Source organism: Heterodontus francisci, chromosome 9, assembly GCF_036365525.1.
Source record: "Heterodontus francisci isolate sHetFra1 chromosome 9, sHetFra1.hap1, whole genome shotgun sequence".
NCBI lineage: Eukaryota > Metazoa > Chordata > Chondrichthyes > Heterodontiformes > Heterodontidae > Heterodontus > Heterodontus francisci.
This window is the reverse complement of record NC_090379.1, coordinates 122,761,812-122,769,362: the sequence shown is the minus strand read 5'-3', so window position 1 is coordinate 122,769,362 and position 7,551 is coordinate 122,761,812.

The window sequence follows — 7,551 nt, the reverse complement described above, 5'->3', positions numbered from 1 at the left end:
GAACGGGGTGCGGAGCGGACTTTCAGCTGAGCGGTCAATTTCAGTAAGTTACAAGTTAATCCCTTTTTTGTTTCGGAGGACCGGGGACTGCTGGGTAGGGGAAAACTATCTATTTATTTGGGCAGTTTTAAAATCTTTGTCTTTTGCGAGGAGCAGCCTTGATAGAACGGGGTGCGGAGCGGACTTTCAGCTGAGCGGTCAATTTCAGTAAGTTACAAGTTAATCCCTTTTTTGTTTCGGAGGACCGGGGACTGCTGGGTAGGGGAAAACTATCTATTTATTTGGGCAGTTTTAAAATCTTTGTCTTTTGCGAGGAGCAGCCTTGATAGAACGGGGTGCGGAGCGGACTTTCAGCTGAGCGGTCAATTTCAGTAAGTTACAAGTTAATCCCTTTTTTGTTTCGGAGGACCGGGGACTGCTGGGTAGGGGAAAACTATTTATTTGGGCAGTTTTAAAATCTTTGTCTTTTGCGAGGAGCAGCCTTGATAGAACGGGGTGCGGAGCGGACTTTCAGCTGAGCGGTCAATTTCAGTAAGTTACAAGTTAATCCCTTTTTTGTTTCGGAGGACCGGGGACTGCTGGGTAGGGGAAAACTATTTATTTGGGCAGTTTTAAAATCTTTGTCTTTTGCGAGGAGCAGCCTTGATAGAACGGGGTGCGGAGCGGACTTTCAGCTGAGCGGTCAATTTCAGTAAGTTACAAGTTAATCCCTTTTTTGTTTCGGAGGACCGGGGACTGCTGGGTAGGGGAAAACTATTTATTTGGGCAGTTTTAAAATCTTTGTCTTTTGCGAGGAGCAGCCTTGATAGAACGGGGTGCGGAGCGGACTTTCAGCTGAGCGGTCAATTTCAGTAAGTTACAAGTTAATCCCTTTTTTGTTTCGGAGGACCGGGGACTGCTGGGTAGGGGAAAACTATTTATTTGGGCAGTTTTAAAATCTTTGTCTTTTGCGAGGAGCAGCCTTGATAGAACGGGGTGCGGAGCAGACTTTCAGCTGAGCGGTCAATTTCAGTAAGTTACAAGTTAATCCCTTTTTTGTTTCGGAGGACCGGGGACTGCTGGGTAGGGGAAAACTATCTATTTATTTGGGCAGTTTTAAAATCTTTGTCTTTTGCGAGGAGCAGCCTTGATAGAACGGGGTGCGGAGCGGACTTTCAGCTGAGCGGTCAATTTCAGTAAGTTACAAGTTAATCCCTTTTTTGTTTCGGAGGACCGGGGACTGCTGGGTAGGGGAAAACTATTTATTTGGGCAGTTTTAAAATCTTTGTCTTTTGCGAGGAGCAGCCTTGATTGAACGGGGTGCGGAGCGGACTTTCAGCTGAGCGGTCAATTTCAGTAAGTTACAAGTTAATCCCTTTTTTGTTTCGGAGGACCGGGGACTGCTGGGTAGGGGAAAACTATTTATTTGGGCAGTTTTAAAATCTTTGTCTTTTGCGAGGAGCAGCCTTGATAGAACGGGGTGCGGAGCGGACTTTCAGCTGAGCGGTCAATTTCAGTAAGTTACAAGTTAATCCCTTTTTTGTTTCGGAGGACCGGGGACTGCTGGGTAGGGGAAAACTATTTATTTGGGCAGTTTTAAAATCTTTGTCTTTTGCGAGGAGCAGCCTTGATAGAACGGGGTGCGGAGCGGACTTTCAGCTGAGCGGTCAATTTCAGTAAGTTACAAGTTAATCCCTTTTTTGTTTCGGAGGACCGGGGACTGCTGGGTAGGGGAAAACTATTTATTTGGGCAGTTTTAAAATCTTTGTCTTTTGCGAGGAGCAGCCTTGATAGAACGGGGTGCGGAGCGAACTTTCAGCTGAGCAGTCAATTTCAGTAAGTTACAAGTTAATCCCTTTTTTGTTTCGGAGGACCGGGGACTGCTGGGTAGGGGAAAACTATTTATTTGGGCAGTGGCAGTACCCGAGACACTACACGTGTAGTGTCTCCCACCCACCCTCCTCCTCTAACCAAAAAAAAAGGACTCTTGGGTGTTGATAAGGTAAGCTTTTTATTTAAAACTTCAGTCCGTCGGATTGCTAAGCGAACAAGTTTTGACTTTTTTTTTCGTTTGGTTTTTCAGTAGATTTATTGGGAATCTAGAATAGTGGGAATGGAGGTAAAGGCAGTTGTATGTTCCTCCTGCAGAATGTGGGAGGTAGGGGTCGCCAAGAGTGTCCCTGCTGACTGCATCTGCGGGAAGTGCACCCAACTCCAGCTCCTCGCAGACCGCGTTAGGGAACTGGAGCTGGAGCTGGATGAACTTCGGATCATTCGGGAGGCGGAGGGGATTATTGACAGGAGTTATAGGGAGGCAGTCACACCTCAGGTAAAAGAAGTAGGTAGATGGGTTACCGTCAGGGGAAGGAAAGGGAACCAGCAGGCAGTGCAGGGATCCCCTGTGGCCGTTTCCCTCAACAACAGGTATACCGTTTTGGATACTGTTGGGGGGGACGACTTACCAGGGGTAAGCAATGGGGTGCAGGTCTCTGGCACAGAGTCTGTCCCTGTTGCTCAGAAGGGAAAAGGGAAGAGGAGCAGAGCATTAGTCATTGGGGACTCCATAGTTAGGGGAACAGATAGGAGGTTCTGTGGGAACGAGAGAGACTCACGGTTGGTGTGTTGCCTCCCAGGTGCCAGGGTACGTGATGTCTCCGATCGTGTTTTTGGGATCCTTAAGGGGGAGGGGGAGCACCCCCAAGTCGTGGTCCACATAGGCACCAACGACATAGGTAGGAAGAGAGATGGGGATTTAAGGCAGAAATTCAGGGAGCTAGGGTGGAAGCTTAGAGCGAGAACAACCAGAGTTGTTATCTCTGGGTTGTTGCCTGTGCCACGTGCTAGCGAAGAGAGGAATAGGGAGAGAGAGGAGTTGAACACGTGGCTGCAGGGATGGTGTAGGAGGGAGGGTTTTGGTTTCCTGGATAATTGGGGCTCTTTCTGGGGTAGGTGGGACCTCTACAAACAGGATGGTCTTCACCTGAACCAGAGGGGTACCAATATCCTGGGGGGGAGATTTGTTAGTGCTCTTCGGGGGGGTTTAAACTAAATCAGCAGGGGAATGGGAACCTAAATTGCAGTGCCAGTGTACAGGCTGTTGAGAGTAGTGAGGTAGGGGATAAGGTTACAGGGACGCAAGAGGGCACTGGCAAGCAAGAACTTGGTTTAAAGTGTGTCTACTTCAACGCCAGGAGCATGCGGAATAAGGTGGGTGAGCTTGCAGCATGGGTTGGTACCTGGGATCCTGATGTTGTGGCCATTTCGGAGACACGGGTAGAGCAGGGGCAGGAATGGATGTTGCAGGTTCCGGGATTTAGATGTTTCAGAAAGAACAGAGAAGAGGGTAAAAGAGGGGGGGGTGTGGCATTGTTAATCAAGGAAAGTATTACAGCGGCAGAAAGGACGTTTGAGGACTCGTCTACTGAGGTAGTCTGGGCCGAGGTTAGAAACAGGAGAGGAGAGGTCACCCTGTTGGGAGTTTTCTATAGACCTCCGAATAGTTCCAGAGATGTAGAGGAAAGGATAGCGAAGATGATTCTCGACAGGAGCGAGAGTAACAGGGTAGTGGTTATGGGGGACTTTAACTTTCCAAATATTGACTGGAAATACTATAGTTCGAGTACTTTAGATGGGTCTGTTTTTGTCCAGTGTGTGCAGGAGGGTTTTCTGACACAGTATGTGGACAGGCCAACCAGGGGCGATGCCACATTGGATTTGGTACTGGGTAATGAACCCGGCCAGGTGTTAGATTTAGATGTAGGTGAGCACTTTGGCGATAGTGATCACAATTCGGTTAGGTTTACCTTAGCGATGGGCAGGGACAGGTATATACCGCAGGGCAAGAATTATAGCTGGGGGAAAGGAAATTATGACGCGATTAGGCAAGATTTAGGATGTGTAGGATGGGGAAGGAAACTGCAGGGGATGGGCACAAACGAAATGTGGAGCTTATTCAAGGAGCAGCTAATGCGTGTCCTTGATAAGTATGTACCTGTCAGGCAGGGAGGAAGTTGTCGAGCAAGGGAGCCGTGGTTTACTCAAGAAGTTGAAGCGCTTGTCAAGAGGAAGAGGGCGGCTTATGTTAGGATGAGACGTGAAGGCTCAGTTAGGGCGCTTGAGAGTTACAAGCTAGCCAGGAAGGATCTAAAGGGAGGGCTAAGAAGAGCAAGGAGAGGACACGAGAAGTCATTGGCGGATAGGATCAAAGAAAACCCTAAGGCTTTCTATAGGTATATCAGGAATAAACGAATGATAAGAGTTAGAACAGGGCCAATCAAGGATAGTAGTGGGAAGTTGTGTGCGGAATCAGAGGAGATAGGGGAAGCGTTAAATGAATATTTTTCGTCAGTATTTACAGTAGAGAAAGAAAATGTTGCCGAGGAGATTACTGAGATACAGCCTACTAGGCTAGATGGGATTGAGATTCACAAGGAGGAGGTGTTAGCAATTTTGGAAAGAGTGAAAATAGATAAGTCCCCTGGGCCAGATGGGATTTATCCTAGGATTCTCTGGGAAGCCAGGGAGGAGATTGCAGAGCCGTTGTTGTTGATCTTTAAGTCGTCATTGTTGACAGGAGTAGTGCCGGAGGACTGGAGGATAGCAAATGTTGTCCCCTTGTTCAAGAAGGGGAGTAGAGACAGCCCTGGTAATTATAGACCTGTGAGCCTTACTTCGGTTGTGGGTAAAATGTTGGAAAAGGTTATAAGAGATAGGATTTATAATCATCTTGAAAAGAATAAGTTCATTTGCGATAGTCAGCACGGTTTTGTGAAAGGTAGGTCGTGCCTCACAAACCTTATTGAGTTTTTCGAGAAGGTGACCAAACAGGTGGATGAGGGTAAAGCCGTGGATGTGGTGTATATGGATTTCAGTAAGGCGTTTGATAAGGTTCCCCACGGTAGGCTATTGCAGAAAATACGCAAGTATGGGGTTGAAGGTGATTTAGAGCTTTGGATCAGAAATTGGCTAGCTGAAAGAAGACAGAGGGTGGTGGTTGATGGCAAATGTTCATCCTGGAGTTTAGTTACTAGTGGTGTACCGCAAGGTTCTGTTTTGGGGCCACTGCTGTTTGTCATTTTTATAAACGACCTGGATGAGGGTGTAGAAGGGTGGGTTAGTAAATTTGCGGATGACACGAAGGTCGGTGGAGTTGTGGATAGTGTCGAAGGGTGTTGTAGGGTACAGAGGGACATAGATAGGCTGCAGAGCTGGGCTGAGAGATGGCAAATGGAGTTTAATGCGGAGAAGTGTGAGGTGATTCACTTTGGAAGGAGTAACAGCAATGCAGAGTACTGGGCTAATGGGAAGATTCTTGGTAGTGTAGATGAGCAGAGAGATCTTGGTATCCAGGTACATAAATCCCTGAAAGTTGCTACCCAGGTTAATAGGGCTGTTAAGAAGGCATATGGTGTGTTAGCCTTTATTAGTAGGGGGATCGAGTTTCAGAGCCACGGGGTCATGATGCAGCTGTACAAAACTCTGGTGAGGCCGCACCTGGAGTATTGCGTGCAGTTCTGGTCACCGCATTATAGGAAGGATGTCGAAGCTTTGGAAAGGGTGCAGAGGAGATTTACTAGGATGTTGCCTGGTATGGAAGGAAGGTCTTACGAGGAAAGGCTGAGGGACTTGGGGTTGTTTTCGTTGGAGAGAAGGAGGAGGAGAGGTGACTTAATAGAGACATACAAGATAATCAGAGGGTTAGATAGGGTGGATAGTGAGAGTCTTTTTCCTCGGATGAGGATGGCAAACACGAGGGGACATAGCTTTAAGTTGAGGGGTGAAAGATATAGGACAGATGTCAGAGGTAGTTTCTTTACGCAGAGAGTAGTAGGGGCGTGGAACGCCCTGCCTGCAACAGTAGTAGACTCGCCAACTTTAAGGGCATTTAAGTGGTCATTGGATAGACATATGGATGTAAATGGAATAGTGTAGGTCAGATGATCGGCGCAACATCGAGGGCCGAAGGGCCTGTACTGCGCTGTAATATTCTAATTCTAATTCAGGCAGTGTGTTCCAGCCACACTCTGGAAGAGAAACATTTTCCTCAAATCCCCTCTAACCCTCCTGCCCCTAACCTTAAATCTATGCCCCCTGGTTATTGGCCCCTCCGCTAAGGGAAAAAGTCTCTTCCCATCTAACCTATCAATGCCCTTCATAATTTTGTATACCTCAGTCATGTCCCCCCCTCAGCCTTCTCAGTTCGAAGGAAAACAACCCCAGCCTTTTCAGTCTCTCTTCACAGCTGAAATGCTCCAGCCCAGGCAACATCCTGGTGAATCTTCTCTGCACCCTCTGCAGTGCAATTACATCCTTCCTATTGTGTGGTGACCAGAACTGTACACAGTACTCCAGCTATGGCCTAACGTGCGTTTTATACAGCTCCATCATAACCTCTCTGCACGTATATTCTATGCCTTGGCTAATAAAGGCAAGTATCCCATATGCCTTCCTAACCACCTTATCTACCTGTGCTGCTGCCTTCAGTGATCTATGGGCAAATACACCAAGGTCACTCTGTACTTCCTAGGGTCCTACCATCCATTGTATATTCCCTTGCCTTTATAGTCCTTCCAAAATGCATCACCTCACACCTCTCAGGATTAAATTCAATTTTCCACTGCTCCATACATCTTACCAGCCCATCTATATCATCCTGTAATCTAAGGCTTTCCTCCTCACTATTTACGACACCACCAATTTTCGTGTCATCTGCGAACTTACTCATCATACCTCCTATATTCACATCTAAATAATTGATGTACAGTACAAACAGCAAGGGTCCCAGCACCGATCCCTGTGGTATACCACTGGTCACAGGCTTCCACTTGCAAAAACAAGCAACAACCATTATCCTCTGTTTCCTGTCACCAAACCAATTTTGGATCCAATTTGCCAAATTGCCCTGGATCCCATGGGCTCTTACCTTCTTAACCAATCTCCCATGCGGGACCTTCTCAAAAGCCTTACAGAAGTCCATGTAGACTACGTCAACTATTTTGCCCTCATCGACACATCTAGTCACCTTCTCGAAAAATTCAATTAAGTTAGATACGATTTTCCCCTGGCAAAGTCGTGCTGACTATCCCTGATTACTCCCTGCCTATCCAAGTGGAAATGAATCCTGTCCCTCAGATTTTTTTCCAATAGTTTCCCAACCACTGATGTTAAACTCAGCGGCCTGTAATTACCTGGTCTATCCCTGCTACCTTTGTTGAATAATGGTACCACATTGGCTGTCCTCCAGTCCTCTGGCACCTCTCCCATGGCCAAAGAGGATCTGAAAATTTGTGTCAGAGCCTCTGCTATCACCTCTCTTGCCTCACACAACAGCCTGGGATACATCTCATCTGGGCCTGGGGATTTATCCACTTTCAAGCCCACGAAAACATCTAATACTTCCTCCCTTTCAATGTTAAAATATTGAAGTATATCACAGCCCCCCTGCCTGATCTCTATACCTACATCGTCGTTCTCCACAGTGAAAACAGATGAAAAGAAATCATTTAAAACCTCACCTATGTCCTCCGGTTCCACACACACATTGCCACTTTGGTCCCTGATGGGCCCTACTCT